The sequence below is a fragment of the Pelophylax lessonae genome, assembly GCF_965119305.1.
Source record: "Pelophylax lessonae genome assembly, chromosome: 7".
Classification (NCBI taxonomy): domain Eukaryota; kingdom Metazoa; phylum Chordata; class Amphibia; order Anura; family Ranidae; genus Pelophylax; species Pelophylax lessonae.
In genome coordinates this window covers 56,671,755-56,691,526 of record NC_138774.1, presented here as the reverse complement: position 1 = coordinate 56,691,526, position 19,772 = coordinate 56,671,755, and the positions used below count along the sequence as shown (strand labels likewise).

Here is a 19,772-nt window from a genome sequence, read left to right as displayed (position 1 = left end):
AGTGTTTATGGGGGAGTCCCTCCCACCGATCCATTGTGTTCTCTCGGCAGGGAAAGCAATCCACACCAAGAAAACACAGTGATTACTAGAATAACCACTAGCAAAAATCAGATGTAAAATCCAACAAACTGGTTGTACCCAAGTTGATCCATCAATCAACTTGGATACATTTAGCCTGCCAATACATGGTTTGAATCTTGGCCGAATCAGCATGAATCATCTATGGCCAGCTTTACAATATATCCAAAATAATCATACAAAGGATTGTCAGCCAGGTTAACAATGCCCTTGGACAAAATCTTGAAACGTACAAGAGTGGTAATGGCCAATAGTAGCAACAGTCACATATCTCAAAGTAAGGGTCTAACAGGTGGAGTCCAACAATTTAAAGTTCGAGAAAACGGAGGTCAAGATTCCCTGAAAGACAGCGAGAGACCCAGGGATCCCAAACCCGTTTTAAATTTCTTCATAGCGCCATGTAATTTTATCGTAACCTTCTTGTTAACCAAAACGCGGTGCATACATGTTCAAACTGCAGCTATAGCAATAGCGTCAGATAGCCATGCTTTACTATCATCTGTTTTGTGGATGTCAACACATGGACCCCATCAAGACCAGGGATGAGCTCAGGCATGTTCGAGTTCGTACGTGTTCAATCCCACCAGGAAGCCGACACTGCACTCCACTAATCACAGGCAGTGAGACATTTCCCGATCCGCAGCTGCACAGATAGGGAAATGTCTCACTGCCTGTGATTGGTGGAGTGCAGTGTCGACTGCCTGGCGGGATCAGAGATGTAGAAACTCGAACACGCCTGAGCTCATCTCTAATCAAGACATGTTTATTACAAGTGATCTCTGCCAGTTTCAAATTAGGAAGTGCCTCCTGAGGTAATATAGGTATTGGTTTTTGCAAGAGTGAAGGCAATATGTCATATACTTGGGTCCAGAATCCCGGCACCACTGGGCCCAACCACCAAATGTGGAAGTACGACTGAGTCAGGATAGCTGTGGAAGCAAGATGAAGGGTTAGAATCGGTTGATAGTTGAAAAAGAACAGTTAGGGCCCTTTCACACGGGCGCTCCGCTCCGTATGTCCGCAAATCATCCTATTTTTTTGCGGATGATTTGCGGACATAATGTAAGTCAATGGGATTGCGGATGTCAGCGGAATACCATCCGCTAACATCCGATTTTCTTCCTTTCAGTTCTGTTCCGTTTTTTGGAACGGAACAGAACCCCATTTTTCCTCCGAAAAAACGGAAAGGAAGGAAAATCGGATGTCAGCGGTGTCATCCGCTGACATCCGCAATGCCCATAGACTTACATTATGTCCGTATATCATCCGCAAACGGATGGGATGATATGCGGGCATACGGACCGGATGACACAAATGTCATCTGCTCCGTGAAAAAAAAAAAAGTCCCGCAGCAGACAAAAACAGCGGAGCGGCCGTGTGAAAGAGGCCTTATGTAGACTTTACTGAAAAATTATCTAACCAGTGCAGGGACTTCACTGAACACCAATTTTGTTGACCTCACTGGGCACCGCTTGGCTGCTCCCAAAAAACAGGGATCCCCTCAAATGGATACCAGGAAAGCAAACCAAAGCACCAGAATACAGGATTACCTGCTGTTTTGAGAATCTAATATACATTTGAATGCAGATTGTGTTTGCTCTAGAGTAGCTTAGGTCCACAAAAGCTTTTTAAATCCTTAAGCCCTGATGAAGAGGAAGTTTGTGACACCTGAAATGGGCTGGGATTTTGTATTCTGATACTTTGAGAGGCGTTGTGCAGTTAGTGTAAATGTATTAGTGTTTGTCAGAATACTTTTTTCAAACCTTTTTACATGTATTATTTGCAAACCTTTCAGTCATAGGTTAAAGGTCCTAATAGGAGGCACCACATGGTGTCTATTACCTTTAAAAGCCTTCCCTCTTTTTCCTCCCATGGGTTCTCTAGATTATTAAGAGCTTTACTTTCCTGACTTCAAGGCTATGTCCCATCCCTCCTGTCACCGCTTGCCCATTGAAAGCTTCCATACAGGCCACAGAGGAGTTTCTTCCACCAGCTTAAATTCATAATTTCAGCATCCTGTGGTTTATCTAAAGCCAGGCCAGGCATTTAACTGCAGGAAACCATACAAGTGTAAAAGACCATTAGGGTAGATGGCCTTTATTATTAAAGTGATTGCAACAGGAGAGAAAGAAAGGCCTTGATGGGTCACTATGGTGAACGTTTCTTCCTTCTAAGGAATAGTGCACACGGCAGCTCATAAAAAAGGTGCTTCTACAGGCATTTGAGCTTTTATTGCTCTGCCAAAAGGTTGAAGAAGCTTGTGCGTTTCTGTGCTATTTTCCACGTTTTTATTTAGCTTATTTGAGCATAAGTGTTTTTTTTTTTTTTCACAAATCCTCCCCTCAGCTCATTTTTCCGAGCGTTTTTGGGCTTTTTCACACATTTCCACGTGTTTTTTGGGCACTTTTTTTCTCTACGATGCGACTTTGGCAGGGGGGGGGGGTTCTGCCTGTAAACTCCTGAAAAAGCCATAGTGTGCATTGACACATTGGCTAACATGGAGGTGGAGTTTCCAGGCAGAGAAAATGGGAGCTCAACAAAGCTCAAAAGCCTGTAGGAGCCGCTTCTTTGGCCCTGTTCACACCTGAGCGGTTTTCAGCTCATAAAATGCTCATCTCTGAAGTCTCAAAACGCTCAACAAGAAAAATCCAATTCATTTCAAAGGCCCCTGTTCATATATGAGCGTTTTGTCACCTGAATCCCAAAAAAGTAGACACGCTTGTTTTTTGGCAGATTACAAGCATTTTTGTTAGATGTCAATGCCTGCCTCCAAACACCTGCAAAAAAACGCCTGAAAAAACGCCTGAAAATGACACGCTCAGGTGTGAATGGAGCCTTTGAGCTTATTTGAGATGCAGGTTGCATGAGTCCTTAGGCTTCAATCAAACCTTAGTGTAGCAATTTACTGGCATTGTTGTAGCTTTATACAAGCTTTTTTAAGGCGTTTTAGAAACGTATTACAAGCGTTTTAGTGCCGGTTCACACTGAAGCGGCACGACTTCGGGGGCGACCTGTGAAGTCGCATGCACCGTGACTTCGGCACAACTTGCACGGACTTCATAAAAAGAGTGTCTATGCAAGTCACTCCAGGTCGCCCCGAAGTAGTACAGGACCCTTTTTCTAAGTCGGAGCGACTTGTGTCGCTCCTATTAGAACGGTTCTTGTATCAGTCAATGGACCGCGACGGTGCGTGACTTGTCAGGCTGACCAAGTCACCTGACAGGTCGTATTAGTGTGAATGGAGACTTACAGTGTCAGGCATGTTTGTTTAGCCAATAGAAAACACTATATGGAGGAGAGGGAGAGGAAATTAGAGGCTGAGAGCTGCTTGTAAGAGCAGAAAATGTGCGACAAAACGTTAGTAAAACGCTCAAGTGAGGTGTTTCTATTGAAGTCTAAGGGGCCAAAAACGCTTGTAATCTGCCCAGAAAAAACTCATGTACTTTTTTGAGCGATAGGCGTTTTGCTTCAGGTGACAGAACGCTCAGGTGTGAACAGGGACCATTGAAATGAATGGGATTTGGCTTGTTGAGCATTTTAGAGCTACAAGCTTCAATCAGAAAATCGCTCAGGTGTGAATAGGGCCTTACTCTGAAGAACAAGGTCCAATGTGACTGGTGCTGTTGCAAATACACTAACTGCATCAATATCATTTGACTGAACACATCGACCGTTACTATGACAACAGCATACTTGCTCTCAGAAGATATTTGTAAGACTAGTAAAAGATAAAAGTACAGTGCTCTTCATCAAAGGAGCCAATTTGCTGGACAGCCAGAAGACTGTAATTTCCGTTGTCAAGTAGCCATTACCTTGCAATTGCCCATTACTTTCCAATTGGTTAACAACTTCCAAAATGATATATGTCAGTCCAGGCGGGCAACAGGAATACCATTAACTAATTACCAATATTTCACTTGTTCTTGTATGGAACGCAATTTTGCTTATTCCAGAGAGTAGTGAGAACAGCGATGATTGGGGTCCAGCTACCGCCATTTACAGAAACGGATCACATTATGTGTCTGTGATGGGTTGTCACGTGTTAATGTACTCTGACCTTTGTAGTATGGGCAATCATCTAATGCTGGCCATACACATACACATTTCTCTCACTAAACCTGCTCCATAGATTTCATTATCCCCACTAAATGGTCTAGAAGGCTCCGTTCACATGTGGGCGTTTTGGGGGTGTTTTTCTGCTCTAGGATCAGCATTAAAAATGCCCAACAAGACAAATCCTATTCATTTCAATGGCCCCTGTTCACATCTGAGCATTTTGACGCCGTGAGCAAAACGCCCAATGATCAAAAAAGTACATGAGCTTCTTTTTGGGCAGATTACAGGCGTTTTCTATTGGTCTCTATTCAATCTAAAAACGCCTGCATAAAAAACGCCTGTAAAAACGCCTGCAAAAAAGCCCATAAAAATGCCTGTAATAGCAACGCCAAGATGTGAACGTAGCCTAAAGCCCCATACACACGTAGCGATTGTCGGCCGAACGATCGGCCGTCTTTTGTACAGGGCTGTCCTGTCGGCTGAAAAGTGCAAAAGACTGCACACGAATTTTGTCGGCCAACAACAGCCGACTGCAGAAGTGATGTCATGTGATGGTTTACTTTCCGTGTGTTTTTTCTTTTCTGAGCATGCCCAGTCTTGCTCATCTGCCGTTTGTCAGCCGAATTCTGTACTGACTGAGGAACAATCGGCCGTTCTGGTGTTGGCCAACAAAAATTTTAAAGCCTGCACACCAGATTCTGTTCGGCCGAAAAGTCGCAGTCGGTTGTCGGAATCATCATACTAACAAGCCGAAAATCGGCCGATCGGACGTTGGCCGAATATCGCTACGTGTGTACGGGGCTTCAGTCTAAGCCAGTGTTTCTCAACCTTTATTCAGTCATGGCACCCTTTAAAAATGATGGACCGTCTTGAGGCACGCCATTCTACAATGTAAAAACTATTCTAAAAGTTTTGCATAACACAGCAACATCCACACAAGTAGGACACCCAAAGTTAGAGGTGATTTATTCTTCCATAGCAAATACACTTTTGCAAACTGGTACTGACTAGTATTCCAATGTTTCTCTTCTCCCTTAATTTTTCTCCATCACTCAGCAAAGATGCCCAATGAAAACTTGTGGCTTTCTGTAACTAAAAAGGCAGCTTTATCCACATGCGGCTTGTATACAATTTTGGGGCAATTTTTAGGCATTTTGCCCAGGCACCCCTGAAGAAACCTCAAGGCACCCTGGTTGAAAAAGTCGGATCTCAGCTACCCCCAGGAGGGAACCTACAATCCTTGTTTTCTTAGAATCCCAGCAAATCTATTCCACACACCTTTCTGACAAGGCACGTTGGATCCAATGGCCCCTTTATAGGTGAAATGCTACAGAATGCCCCATTTATCAGGAATCAATCATGAAATATAAAAGCACACATGCAATCCATGAATGTATCCATCAAAGGGACTGCAGTCCGAGAAATCAACTTCTATTTCAGGGCTAGTTTACACTAGCATTAGCCATCTGAAGAGTGTTTTGTACTGAATCACTTTTCAGAGGGCATTTGATAGGCAGTGAGGAGACATTAGGTCACCTCCTTCACACCTGCTTTAACCCAAAAAGCCTGCACCACCACAACTGCCTGCACTGCACAAGGCTGCGGTGCAGTTACAGCGTGGTTCAATTCATTCGACAGGGATTTACACTCACCGGCCACTTTGTTAGGCACACCTGTTAAATTGCTAAACCGCCAATCACAAGGCAGCAACTCAATGCATTTAGGCATCTAGACGTGGTGAAGACACACTGATAGTTCAAACCGAGAATCAGAATGGGGAAGAAAGAGGGTGACTGAACGTGGCATGGCTGTTGGTACCAGACTGATGGTCTGAGTATTTCAAAAACTGCTGATCTATTGGGATTTTCACACACAACCATCTCTCAGGTCTACAGAGAAAGGTCCGCAAAAGAGAAACTATCCAGTGAGTGTCAGTTTTGTGGAGGAAAATGCCTTGTTGAGGTCAGAGGAGAATGGGCAGACTGGTTTGAGATGATAGAAAGGCAACAGTACCTCAAATAACCACTCATTACAACCAAGGTATGGAGAATACCATCTCTGAATACACAACACATCGAACCTTAAAGCAGATGGGCTACAGCAGCAGAAAAACACACAGGGTGCCACTCCTTTCAGCTAAGAACTGGAAACTGAGGCTGCAACTTAGGGATCAACCGATTATCGGTGGGGCCGATATTCACCAAATATTGTATATAAACTTGCTGAAATGGCTTCTAGTGGTTGTACCGGAGTGATGCCTGCAGCTAGAGGCATCAGCCCAGTACTGTTCTTTTTAAAGCCAACGGTAAGCTTTCTTGTAAAAACAACGGATGTCGCTAATAAGCCGCGGCAGGGGACGGCCACCGGGAGGCCCGAGCGACCAGCCGGGACCGACTCTGATTGGGTGTCCAATGTAGAAACCCGGAAGCGACATTATGACATCACTTCCGGTTACTGGAGCCTTAAAGGTGCCAGATTTTTGACTTGGCGTTTTGAATGCTTTTAAGTGCAGAGGAGGGGTTTGGAGTCATATAGACCCCCAGATCCCTCCATAAAGAGTACCTGTCACTGCCTATTACTGTCACAAAGGATCTTTACACTCCTTGTGCCAGCAATGAAAGTGATCCAAAAAAAAAAAATAAAGGAAAAAAAAGGACAGTGTAAAAATAAAAACTTTAAATGTACAAAACATTGGCGCCTAATATTGGCTATCGGTGTGAAGGGTGGCCGGAAAATCACTATCAGCCCTAAATAAACTATATCGGCCGATCCCTACTACAATTTGCACAGGTTTACCAAAATTGTACGAAAGAAGATTGGAAAAACGTTGCCTGGTCTGCGGAGTCTCAATATCAGCTGTGACATTCAGATGGTTGGGTCAGAATTTGGTGTAAATAACATGAAAGCATGGATCCATCCTGCCTTGTATCAATGGTTCAGGCTGGGGGTGTAATGGTGTGGGGGATATTTTCTTGGCACACTTTGGACCCCTTATTACCAATCGTTTAAATGCCACGGCCTACCTGGGTATTGTTGCTGACCATGTCCATCCCTTTATGACTACAGTGTACCCATCTTCTGATGGCTCCTTCCACCATGTCACAAAGCTCAAATCATCTCACCACTGGTTTCTTGAACATGACAATGAGGTCACTGTCCTCCAATGGCCTCCACACTCACCACCTCTCATTCCCATAGAACACCTTTGGGATGTGGTGGAATGGAAGATTCGCATCATGGATGTTCAGCAGACAAATCTGCAGCGACTATGGGATGCCATCATGTCACTATGGACCAAAATCTCTGAGGAATGTTTCCAACACCTTGTTGAATCTATGCCATGAAGAATTAAAGCAGCTCTGAGGGCAAAAGGGGGTCCAACCCGGTACTAGCAAGGTGTACCGAATAAAGTGGCCGGTGAGTTTCTATCTTGCCAAAGCAGCGCAGCGTGTGTATACAGAGGGGTGCTGTAAATGTATGCGGAGCTGCACATGCACGGCTCAGTGTACATTGCTTGTAACAGGCAGGGAGAAGAATTTATACCAAAAGAGACAAAAAGGGCCTCTTATGTCACTGAAACCTCTACCTGTCAGCAGTTTAATTTAGTGGGAGTTGTTGGGGGGAGCTGTTGGGGGGTTGGTATAAATGCGGTTTAATGTGTGTTTTTACCACTCCGCCAACCACCAGTGTAAACAAGCCCTTACAGCCAAAATTCAAAAGACACAAATTAATAAAGTTTTGTATTCAATTTAAATAGAATCCAACTGTTCAATTATATCCAAAAATGAAATGCAGCTATAAATGCACCTGGGATAAGTACCTGGACTTGATGTGACTCTGATCTCTCTTTATCCCCAGTATAGCAGCACTGGGTGAGGAAGGGTCAGCATTAGGAGCCAATGAGGCTCTTTTGCAGTGCACATGTGCTGACGAAGAACAAGCTAACATGATGAGAGAGCAGAGAGAGCGGAGAGATGAGCTAATCACTTTGTGGCTGCGGGGGACCACGCTTTCTTACATAACTGTTGTAAAGAAAATCAGGTCATCAACCTCGCTCTGCTGTCTGGCGGGGCTGTGTAAATCTCAGAACTAGATGGACAGAAATACAAATCATTTGGAAGGTTTAACAGCTGCAATTATCCATTTCATAATACTGGAAATGTAAATGTCAATTTCTGGACCTTCACTAGAGAACACAAATAATCGCACAGCCTGCACAAGGATACATATTTTTGTTAAAATCGGGGGAGCTCCTCCTGGGAGAATCAATGCCGATCGGCTTCTACGGGTCCCAGCACTTTGGATAGTGTTATGTCTATTCAATAAAGACATCCATTTTCTTATTTACTTTTACAGGCATTTATGCAGTGCCACCAATTTAGGCCGATCTTCACATAAACTATATGGTCAAAAGTATTGGGACGCCTGCCTTGACACACACATGAACCTTAAAGCGGAGTTCCAGGCCTCGGGGGTCAATTTGAGCTAAAAATACCCCCGGGACAGTCAGGGTTAGTACATTCCACAATGCATAGCCTCTGTACTGTCTCGGGTCGCACTTACCTTGAAAATTTCTTCTCCAGCGCTGCCATCTCAGGTGTGGGCAGCTGAAGCCGCAGCGTCCCTCTTCGTGTCCTCTTCCGTGACGTTGGAGTCCCACAATGCACTGCACCAGTCCCGCTCATCACTTCCGGTGCAGGCGCGGCATGCCTGCACAGCATGCCTAGAAGATGTTTAGCAGGGAATGAGGCGCTTGCACCGGAAGTGACGAGCGGGGTAGGTGCAGTGCATTGATTCCTGGGAGCGATGATGTTGTTCAGCTCCCAGGAATCATCGCAAACGGGAAGTGACGGCGCGGGCCGCGGCCGCAGAGGGAGGAAGTGGAAGGAAGGTGAGTATATTTTCTTCTATAATAAAGGTAAAAAATCGCCAGTATCCATTTCTTTTTCAGGTTGCCCTCAGCAAGCGAATGTCCCAAAATCGATTTTATCGATTTTGAGGCCGGAACTCCGCTTTAATGGCATCCCAGTCTTAGTCTGTAGGATTCAATATTGGGTTGGCCCACCCTTTGCAGCTATAACAGCTTCAACTCTTCTGGGAAGGCTGTCCACAAGGTTTAGGAGTGTGTCTATGGGAATGTTTGACCATTCTTCCAGAAGCACATTTCTGAGGTCAGGCACTGATGTTGGATGAGAAGGCCTGGCTCACAGTCTGCCCTCTAATTCATCCCAAAGTATCAGGAAACAGCCCCTGCTCCCATTCTGACATTTGTGCAGGTGCAGTCCCCAAACTCACAGTGTCTTCATTTAGGGACATACACCCCCTCTCACACAGATATCAACTGGGGAGCAGCGGCTGAACACAACCCGTTCGGCAGAAGTTTTCCAACCTGTCCCTTAGATTTTTTTTTTGGGGCTCTGAAAAGTCAAAAACAATTTTCTAATAGTGGACAAAAAACAAACCAATGGTCCAAATGACAGGTTTTCAAATGATGTTTTGTCTAGTGTATGGGGGGACCAATAGGCCGCTAGCCATGCAAGTTTTTTTTTTTTTTTCTTTTTTTCCTTTAACCGGTGGGTTGGATGAAAGAAAATGACTTAAATCTCCAATCCACAAACCTGATGGATGGGGGGAATCCCTCCCGCTGAGATATTCTATTCCGGCAGCGGCTTTTGACAGAAGCCATTTAACTGACCAGCATGTCTTTGGAGAGTGGGAAGAAAGCCATGCAAGCACAGGAAGAACAAGCAAACTCTAAGGCAGACTTTTTCAACCAGGGTTCCTTGAGGTTTCTTCAGGGGTGCCTTGGCAAAATACCTAAAAATTACCCCAAAATTGTATACAAGCCGACCTGTGGATGAAGCCTGCCTTTTAGTTACACAAAGCCACAGGTTATCCTTGTACAACAATGCAACCTTCTAGCTGGCAACCTCCTAACAACCAATGGCATCATCAGTTGATGAGGATGTCAGCTGCCTGCATATCATCCTTGTTTGACCCTCCCTTGCATCTCTCAATCAGCTTTGGGGTCACATTAGCTTAATGATGGAGAAAAACTGAGGGAGAAGAGAAACATTGGAACACTAGTCAGTAGCAGTTTGCAAAACATTATTTGCTTTGGAAGAATAAATCACCTTTAACATTGGGTGTCCTACGTGAATGGATGCCTGCATTATGTAAAACTATCAGAATAGTTTTTACATTTTAGAATGGGGCGCCTCCAGACTGTCCATAATTCTGGAGGATGCCTCACGATTGTCCATAATTTTAAAGGGTGCCTTGACTGAAAAATGGTTGAGAAATACTGATCTAAGGTGCTGCAAGGCATTAGTGCTGACCCCTGAATCCACTGTGCTGCCCAAGAAGGTTATTTTTTCCCCCCTTGCATTTGGGAGTTTTTTTTTATGTATCTTGCTTAACCGCTTCCCGACCACCCACCGCCTTTTTACTGCAGCAGGGTGGCTCTCCTGCGCAAACCGAAGTAGACCTACGTCGGTCAAGCACAGTAAGCAAAGGGGCGAGCGCGTGCCACCGGCTGCACGCTTCCGCCCTTAATCGGCAGCGGGGAAGCTCCGATTGCCGCCTGACACCCACGATCGTTCCCCGCTGAGAGAGAAGGACGGTCGACTGTTGTAAACACAGCTGACCGTTCTTCTCCCTGGAATGATCATAGAGCCCATGTGATCCTTCTTTATATAGGATCACAGGTCTCTATGGTCATTTCAGAAGCCACGCCCCCCCCCCAGTTAGAATCACTCCCTTATGCTCACATTTAACCCCTTGATCACCCACAGGGTTAACCCCTTCCCTGCCAATGTCATGATTACAGTAACAGTGCATATTTAGAACACTAATTACTGTAGTAATGTCACTGGTACCCCCAAAAGTGTCAAAAATGTCAGCTAGGGGTCCGATCTGTCCACCGCAATGTCGCAGTCCCGCAAAAAAAAAAAAAAAAAAAAAAAAAAAATTGCAGATCGCCACCATTACTAGTAAAAAAAATAAAAAAATTAAAATGACATAAATCTTTCCCGTAGTTAGTAGACACAATAACATTTGCGCAAACCAATCAAAATACGCTTATTGCGATTTTAACAAAAATATGTAGCAGAAAACAAGTTGACCTAAAATGTTAAAAAATTTTGATTTTTACATTTTTTTTGAGAATGTCATAGCAGAATGTGAAAAATATTTCAAAATTGTTGCTCTTTTTTTTTTATTATAGCGCAAAAAAAAAAGGTCGCACAGGTGATCAAATTCTACCAAAAGAAATCTCTATTTGTGGGGAAAAAAAGAACATCAATTTTATTTTGGCAATTGTCTGTTAAAGTAACGAAGTGCCGAATCGCAAAATATGGCCTGGTCAGGAGGGGGGGGGGGGGGGGGGGGCAAATCCTTCCGGTCCTAAAGTGGTTAAAAAGCCGTCTTCCTAAAACTTTCTGTTCTATGTTCTAACATTCTGCACAAGGCGTTTTCTGTGAGTATCAATGTAAAATAACATCATCTGATTCCTGGAGGGGAAGGAGCTTTGCAACATGTGACCCTAAAGGCAGAGATTTAAGAAAATACCATAAATATTCTCATGGTTACGGAAACATTCCATAGGCTCATCTTCATGCAGGAGACTTCAGGACGGGCCCCCAGTGAATGTGTACTATGTGCCATGGAAAGCTGCGGAATTGTGTGCTGTGTTTTCTCTGGGAGAAGACAATACACACTGATAACATCTGTCTGGAGTGAAGCCGTTTCCCACATCAAACCCACATTACAGCCTGTGTGTGAAATCTCAGCAAAGTGCGGCCACTGATCTTAGCAAGAAAACTGTCATTCTTTGTGGACGGATTAGGAAATTAAAGTTGGTTGCTATGGGAAAGAACCCTTCCGAATAAATCTTCCTAAACATCAAGAATAACAAACACTAAAGTGTATCCAAACCCTAACAAACTTTTTTTTGCTTGATATATAAAGTAGGTCTCTGCAGCATTTTGTTATATCGGTTTAATAAATGTAAAATATACTTGTTGATCCTGCCAGAAATCCAATGCTTTCCTTAGGTTCACTGCAGTTGTATCTCAACAAAGACGATTGACACACCTTCATTGCAGAACACCATAATGCTAGATCTTGTGGGGTGCAGTGCTACAAAAATGATGAAATATTTGTATATTGTGTTTAGGAAACCCATTCAAGAGAATGGCCTACCTAAAACAAAACGCACACTAATGTATGAGATATAACATAATAGTGCCGGTTCACACTACCGCGGCCTGACTTCGGGGGCGACCTGTGAAGTCCCATGCACCGCGACTTCGGCACGACTTGTACGGACTTCATATAATGAATGTCAATGCAAGTCGCTCCGATGTCTCCTCGAAGTAGTACAAGAACTATTTTCTAAGTCGGAGCGACTTGAGTCACGCCTATTAGAACGGTTCCCGTAGCACTATATGGACCGCGACTTGTCAGGCTGACCAGTCGCCTGACAAGTCACGGTAGTGTGAATGGGCACTTAAAGTGATTGTAAAGTTTAGGTTTTTTTTTTTTTTTTTTAATAACAAACCTGTTATACTTACCTCCTCTGTGCAGTTGGTTTTGTACAGGGCATCTTGGATCCTCCTCTTTTCGGGTCCCTCCCCCCTGCTCCTGGCCCCACCCCCCCATTGAGTGCCCCCCAGCAAGGGGCATACTGTGGGGTCACCCGAGCTGTAGCTCCATGTGTCCATTCAGAATCGGAGCTGCCCTTCAGCCCCACCCTCTCTCTTTCTTGACTGGCTCACTAACTTTGATTGACAGGTGCAGTAGTCAATGGCGCCACAGCTGTATCTCAGCCAATCAGGACGGCCGAGTGACTCGTGGACATCGCTGGACAAAAGGGGGGCACAGGTAAGTATTAGGGGGTGCTGGGGGGCCTCTACACACAGAAGGCTTTTTATCTTAAAGCGGTTGTAAACCCACAGATCAAAAAAAAAAAAAAAACCTGCAAGACAAAGGCATAATGAGCTAGTATGCATCGCATACTAGCTCATTATGTATTACTTACCTTAGAACGAAGCCCCGACACGGACCCCCGGACATCGCTGCGGGCGCTGCCATGATCCCTCGCCGTCTCTTCCGGGTTCGGCGGCTCCGGCGAGGTGATTGGCTGGAAGAGATGGCTCCGGCGCGATGATTGGCCGGAGCCGCGATGACGTCACTCCCGTGCATGCGCGCGGGAGTGATTTTCCGGCAAATAGATTGAAGGTCCCCCCGGACCTTCAGAGCGCATGCGCCGCTCGCGCGAGCGGCTGCATGCACTGTAAATATCTCCTAAACCATGCCGGTTTAGGAGATATTATTTGTACCTACAGGTAAGCCTTATTATAGGCTTACCTGTAGGTAAAAGTGTCAAAAAGCGGGATACTACCGCTTTAATTTACAATTGCCTATAAAATCCCACTCAAGCAGGAGTTGGTCCATAACAGTGTAAGAAGGGATGTTGGCAATTACACCCCCAGCCATTTGAGTTTCTTTGAAAGATTTTTTTATCTGAATGCATTCAAATAAAAAAACCTCCCTGACTTTACAACTCCTTTAAGGCACATGCACTAACGCACTGTTAACAGATCAAAAAAAAAGTGTGAAGGAGCCCACCACTTCCTGACAGGTGGACGTCCATGGACATCCTAGACTTTCATCTGTTTTCCTGGGATGAGGCCTGCAGCTACAGGCATCATCCCCGTTCTTTTTTTTCAGCCAGTGATTCCCAGTGTTGTAAAAGCCATCCTAGCAGCTGATTAGCCACTGGATTGCTTTTACAGGCAGGGGGTAGAAACATGCCACCCACTGGTGCCTCTCTGGGCTCTGCCGTGTGATTGTGAAGCCCGGTATCTGGTCTGGCGGTGCCACCTGGTTATCATAGAGTTGGCCATAGCCCAGATTGTCCCCAGTCATCTCTATGGCCCTGGGAGGCCAGAAACGACACAGATTTTTTTTTTCTGGAAAGCAGAGATGAATTTTATATTTTATTTTTATCTCATACTTTCCAGGGTAGAGTTGAGATCTGGTTTGGACCCCAGATATCTCCATAAAGAGGACTTTTCATGCTTTATTTCTTTCACAAGGGATTATATATATATATCCATATATATCCATATCCATCCATCCATCCATCCATCTCCATATCCATCCATCCATCTATCTCCACATCCATCCATCTATCTCCATATCCATCCATCCATCTATCTCCATATCCATCCATCCATCTCCATCTCTCTCTCTCTCTCTCTATATATATATATATATATATATATATATATATATATATATATATATATATATATATATATATATATATCGATAGATAGATAGATAGATAGATAGATAGATAGATAGATAGACAGAAAGGTAGATGTAAATGTAGATTTTGGTCCACTTCAAGAAATGGAATGGGCAATATGACTCGTCAACCTTTGGACATAAAATTTAGGAACATATTGTGCGGCAACTTTGTTAGCTGTAGCAGGCTGAAACATTGCTTGTTTTGCTACACAGACTTATAAAGGGCAACGCAGAGGGCAATAATGGTGTGAAATGTCAAGTTTCTTCCACCATTGGTATTGCCAAGAAACATGACTGCTGGTTGGCTGTGATGAGTTACTAAAAATGTCCACACCACCTATTGCCATATCAAATAATTCCACACTTCATCCCAATAGATAAAGCAAGCATTACAGGTTTGGTTCTTGTAACAAAGCTTACTGATTAATGACATCAGATTTAATAACTGCAGCAAGAACTTATTTACCGGAGGCGACCATTCCGCACTGACACCTCTGCCAAGTGTGAGCTGAGATCACTAAAAGCTGCTGAAGGAAAGCCACAAGAAAAGATGAAATGTGTCCAATATCCCTGGCCCGAGTACTAATACTGCAATGCAGGCCTGTTCATGTTGAGCGCAGAGGGATCTCTGTGGTGTCAGGAGATGATCCCTGGTCTTGGCAGCCAATTACTGCAGCAGCTTTGTGCATTCTGACTAATCCCAGCAGTGAAAGGGTGGAGGAAGTTTGTTGGGTTGAGGGTGGAGTTGCTGCACACATTGACTCACATCTCCATAGGAAGATCCTCCAGCTGATCACCGACACACCAAACCTCCATGGTGTGGTCAAGCAATGGGGACTTTTGAAAACACACTCCATCAAACAATGAAAACAAAACCAGTTGCTTTGTGCAAACTAGCTGTTGGCTCTGTTTTCCACACAGCTGCTTCACCGAATGTCAATCATTTAAAACTTCCATTATTTCTCTAAGCCAGGGGTCTTCCAATCTTCTAAGCAAAGGGCCAGTTTACTGTCCTTCAGGCTTTAGGGAGGCCATATTGTGGGCAGTCGGAGTAGAAAATACCCTGGCATCAGTGCCCCATCATTGGTTTCAGTGGGAGAAATAGTGCTCTATTGTTGGTATCAACGTGAAGAATAATACCCTACTGATGGTGTCAGTAGGGGAAGCGGTGCCCCAAAATTGGTGTCATCTGATGAAGAGTGACCCAAGGGCCACATAAGGGCAAGAAAAGGGCCACATTCGGCTCCCAGGCCTCAGGCTGGAGACCACTGCTCTAAGCGAAGCACATCCAGGGTCTACCAGCTCAGGATGCCTGACCCTCAACAGGGCCTTTTAGGCTATCAAAGCTTAGGGATATGTTCAACTTTCTTCTATGTGATACAATTCCACCTTGGAATGCCTTGCGTGTTTGACCCCACATTGGAAACCTATTCAAAGCAACAGGTTTCTGAGAGCCGGTTCACACTGGGGCGACTTGTCTGGCGACCTGGCCGCCTGACAAGTCGCCTGCCATAGATTAGCACAGGACCCGTTCTAATAGGAGCGACACAAGTCGCTCCGACTTAGAAAAAGGGTCCTGTACTACTTTGGGGCGACCTGGAGCGACCTGCATTGACTTCAATGATATGAAGTCGGTGCATGCCGCTCCGAGGTCGCGGTGCTCGCTGTGCACCGCGACTTCACAGGTCGCCCCGGCAAGTCGGGTCACTCCTATGTGAACCGGCTCTGAAAGGTGAGTTTCTATGTAAAAAAAAAAAAAGAATGCCACCGGTAAAACACCCAAGTGGACACACTCCAACTGCACTGCAAACGCTCCAATCACTACTTGCCTTTCACTTGAATACATTTATATTGGAATTTGTACAAGTACCTACAATAGTATTGGGAATTTGACCACAACGGTAGAATGGTTTGGTAAGTGCAAAAGTCAAGGTAAGTGACAATACTAAGTTATAATTAAGTAGGGTTGGAGTCCCTTGATAAAGTAGAAGACAGTTTAGTGGTATATGATCAACGAATAAACTTCTTGGAGTTACGTTTGTAATTGGCTAAATGCAGGTCTGGAGAAAACTGAATTTTTGTAAAATCTTACCGTAAAATTCCTTTCTCTGAGTCTTCTGACAGTCGCCGCCCCTCAATAGTCTAGCTTGCTCCTATGGATAAGAGGTCAATACCCATTGGTGAAGACTATTGAGAGGCGGCGACTGTCAGAGGACGTAAGAGAAAGTCTGGAGCCTGTGGGGGGTTTAGTACTTGTCCATCAATGGCCTGGCTTCACTTTAAAAGTGCTTTAAGTTTTATTATACCTTGAATCCATTGCCTAATAATAGAGCAACAATCTTGTAATTGCCTGGCAAGGCAGGTTACCAGTCACACCTCGTTCGTATTTTGAAATGGGAATGATTCATTGGCTACATCCATATTTATAAAGTGCTTCTGACAAATACATCAGATGCAATGGTTATGGAAGTGTTTGGATTGAATGATATGCCGTGATTTCATATAGTATATACAGATCAAGTTGGCTACTATGACTTTCTGCCCACTTAGCTAGGAGTCCATACATTTACATTTAAAGCAGTAATATACCCAAAAGCAAACCTGTATTATACTGCAGATTACCAATCAATTCTTAGATGTGATGGCTGCATTTGTTTTGTCTTTTTAGGCTTTCTTTCCCTTATTTTCACACAGTGATCTGGTCAGTAAGTCTGTTTTTCAAAAAAGCAAGCTCTCTTGCACAGTTAACAGTTACAGGTATGAGACAAACCATTTACCACTGACAGGGTGCTTAAAATTAGTTTTATTTATGTAAAACATCTATCCCAAAAGAAAAAAATAAAACCTGTTTGCTGCAACTGCATAAAAAGTATTAGCTAGAGTTTGGCTTAAATTTGTTGGTATATTTAAAGCCAAAAGTGGAACCTCTGCTTATCTGTTCCCTCCCCCCCCCCCTGGTGCCACATTTGGCACCTTTTGGGTTAAGGGTGGGGGGGGGGCAGGTACCAGTTTTTGACAGGCACCCTGTCAACCTTCAGTCGGACCTCGTATGTCACCAGTCTGGCCCCCCTCGTCCTTCCTTGCTGCAGGGCCAGTAAGAGCGCAGTAAGCTTCGCCCATGCACAGTAGGGGACCGGCTGAGAAGCCTTGGGGCTTTCATTGCCGGGTTCCCTTACCAGCAATAGTGGCTGCAGAACCCGACAGCCAATGGAAATATCAGCTGGGGTGCTGACATCACTGGATTACAGGACAGGAAAGTGTCCTAATATTAACAGTCAGCAACTACAGTATGTGTAGCTGCTGGCGAAAATTGTGTGTGTGGGGGGGGGGGGGGGGGGGCGCGGAACATCGCTTTAACCACTTGGCAAACAAGCCAATTCTGACATTTGCTAGAAAATTACTTAGAACCTCCAAATATTGTGTATACATTTTTAAGCAGAGATCCTAGAGAATAAAATGGTGGGTTTTGCGTTTTTTTTATGTCACACGGTATTTGTGCAGCGGTTTTTCAAACACAATTTGGAAAACACAATTTTGGGGGGGGGGGGGGGGGAAACTTTAATGAATTTTATTGCACACAAACACAATAAAATACCCAATTGTTTGGTAAAATGTAACCAAGTAAATAGATACCAACATGTCACGCTTTAAAATTGCGTATGCCTAATGAATGGCACCAAACTACAGTACTTAAATACGCCACAGGTGATACTTTAAACATTTTTTACAGGTTGCCAGTTAACAGTTAAGAGTTACAGAGGAGATCTGGTTTAAATATGTGCACGGGACCTACGCATTCATTCAGATTTGTGCAATTTTGTATGAACTTTATTGCTATCACAAAGGAATAAACAACATTCCTTGTGACAGCATGGGCCGTGATAGGTCCTCTTTATGGACTTTATGGAAAGATCTGGGGTCTACTAGACCTCAAGTCTCTCCTCTGGCCTCCAATGCAGTCAGTCAGACACAGATTGGTCTGATCTGCTGCTTTCCTGGCCACTAGTGGTCAGGTAAACAGAGGAAGAATTGCCACTCGAATCACTTCTACATTAAAGAAAACTGCTGGCTGAAAATGTTAATACCAGGATGATCCCAGTATAACCACTGCCGACATTTCCCCCTGCAGACTGACAATGCTGCTGTCCTAAGGTGCCCCTGTGCTCACTTATCCAGAGTTGGGGCACTAATACAGGAGGTGTGTTACTAGGCAGATCTCTTCTAGATTGTAAGCTCTAACGAGCAGGGCCCTCTAGTTCCTCCTGTTTTGAACTGTATTGTCTTCCCTCACATTGTAAAGTGCTGCGCCAATTGTTGGCACTATATAAATCCTGTATAATAATAATAATCACCAGCTGAAAACAGAGGGGGGAAAAAAAAAAAAAGACTAAAAAGAAAACTAATGCAGCCACCACATGTAATAATTGATAAGCTACAATATAGTACATTTTTGGTTTTAGTTTACTACTGCTTTAAATTCATCCCTGCCCAAAACACTAATGGATCTTAACCCATTTTCCAATAATCAGACACTAGCTTACTATCCAGAAGTCAGTCCGGAGCAAAAAAGGTAAATACATTATTTTATTTTTATTAAAAAAAAAAAAAAAAAAAAACATGGAAATTCATATGATGCTTTAGCAAATTAAATGTCTTTCTGGAAGTATTTTGATCTAAGAGTTATAGACATGCCAGTACATCTCTCTATTACCAGGGATACATAACTTCTAGGTTGGTGTCAAATGTTCCTGTATACCTTCACCCCCAATATTATATACATCCAACTACCAGACAAAACCGGCTTTCTGTGCCAAACCGGCTCCCAATCATTCTTCAGATCCTGAGCCCATTCCATTGCTCAACCACACAACTGCTCCGGGAAGAAAGGCAATGTTATAGAATCCTCTTGGCCTCGTCTTGCAGTTGGCTCCGTTTTTTAAATAAGAGTACTGTGTTCACAGGAAACACCGCAGACTCCCTACCCACATAGTTTCCACCGTCCAACTCTACTACAGAAACAGCCAATGTAAATCACTTTTCCATTTTACTATAAAGGACTTGTGTGAAGCACAAATGTGAAGATCAATATAAAAGAAAGATCAACAGCCCAGCCATTCTCTGCCGCTTTCTCAGAATAGCATCTCGTAGTCCATAGGCAAAAATCCCTACAGGCCAAGGAAGTAGGTTTTAGGAGTAAGAACCGGTTCACACTGTGATGGCAGACATTGCGTGGGATTCGCACTGCAAATCACATGCGATGTCTGTGCGATGCAAATTCAGCCATACAGTTTGCATGACTCAATTCAAACCGCATTTGGACC

The 19,772-nt window shown here is 44.1% G+C and overlaps 1 protein-coding gene across 4 annotated transcripts in view; it reads right to left on the bottom strand.

The window, feature by feature from the left end:
• Positions 1-19,772, bottom strand: part of SIPA1L3 (signal induced proliferation associated 1 like 3) — a 363,749-nt gene that overhangs the window by 210,357 nt on the left and 133,620 nt on the right. The gene's annotated exons all lie outside the window — the stretch shown is intronic.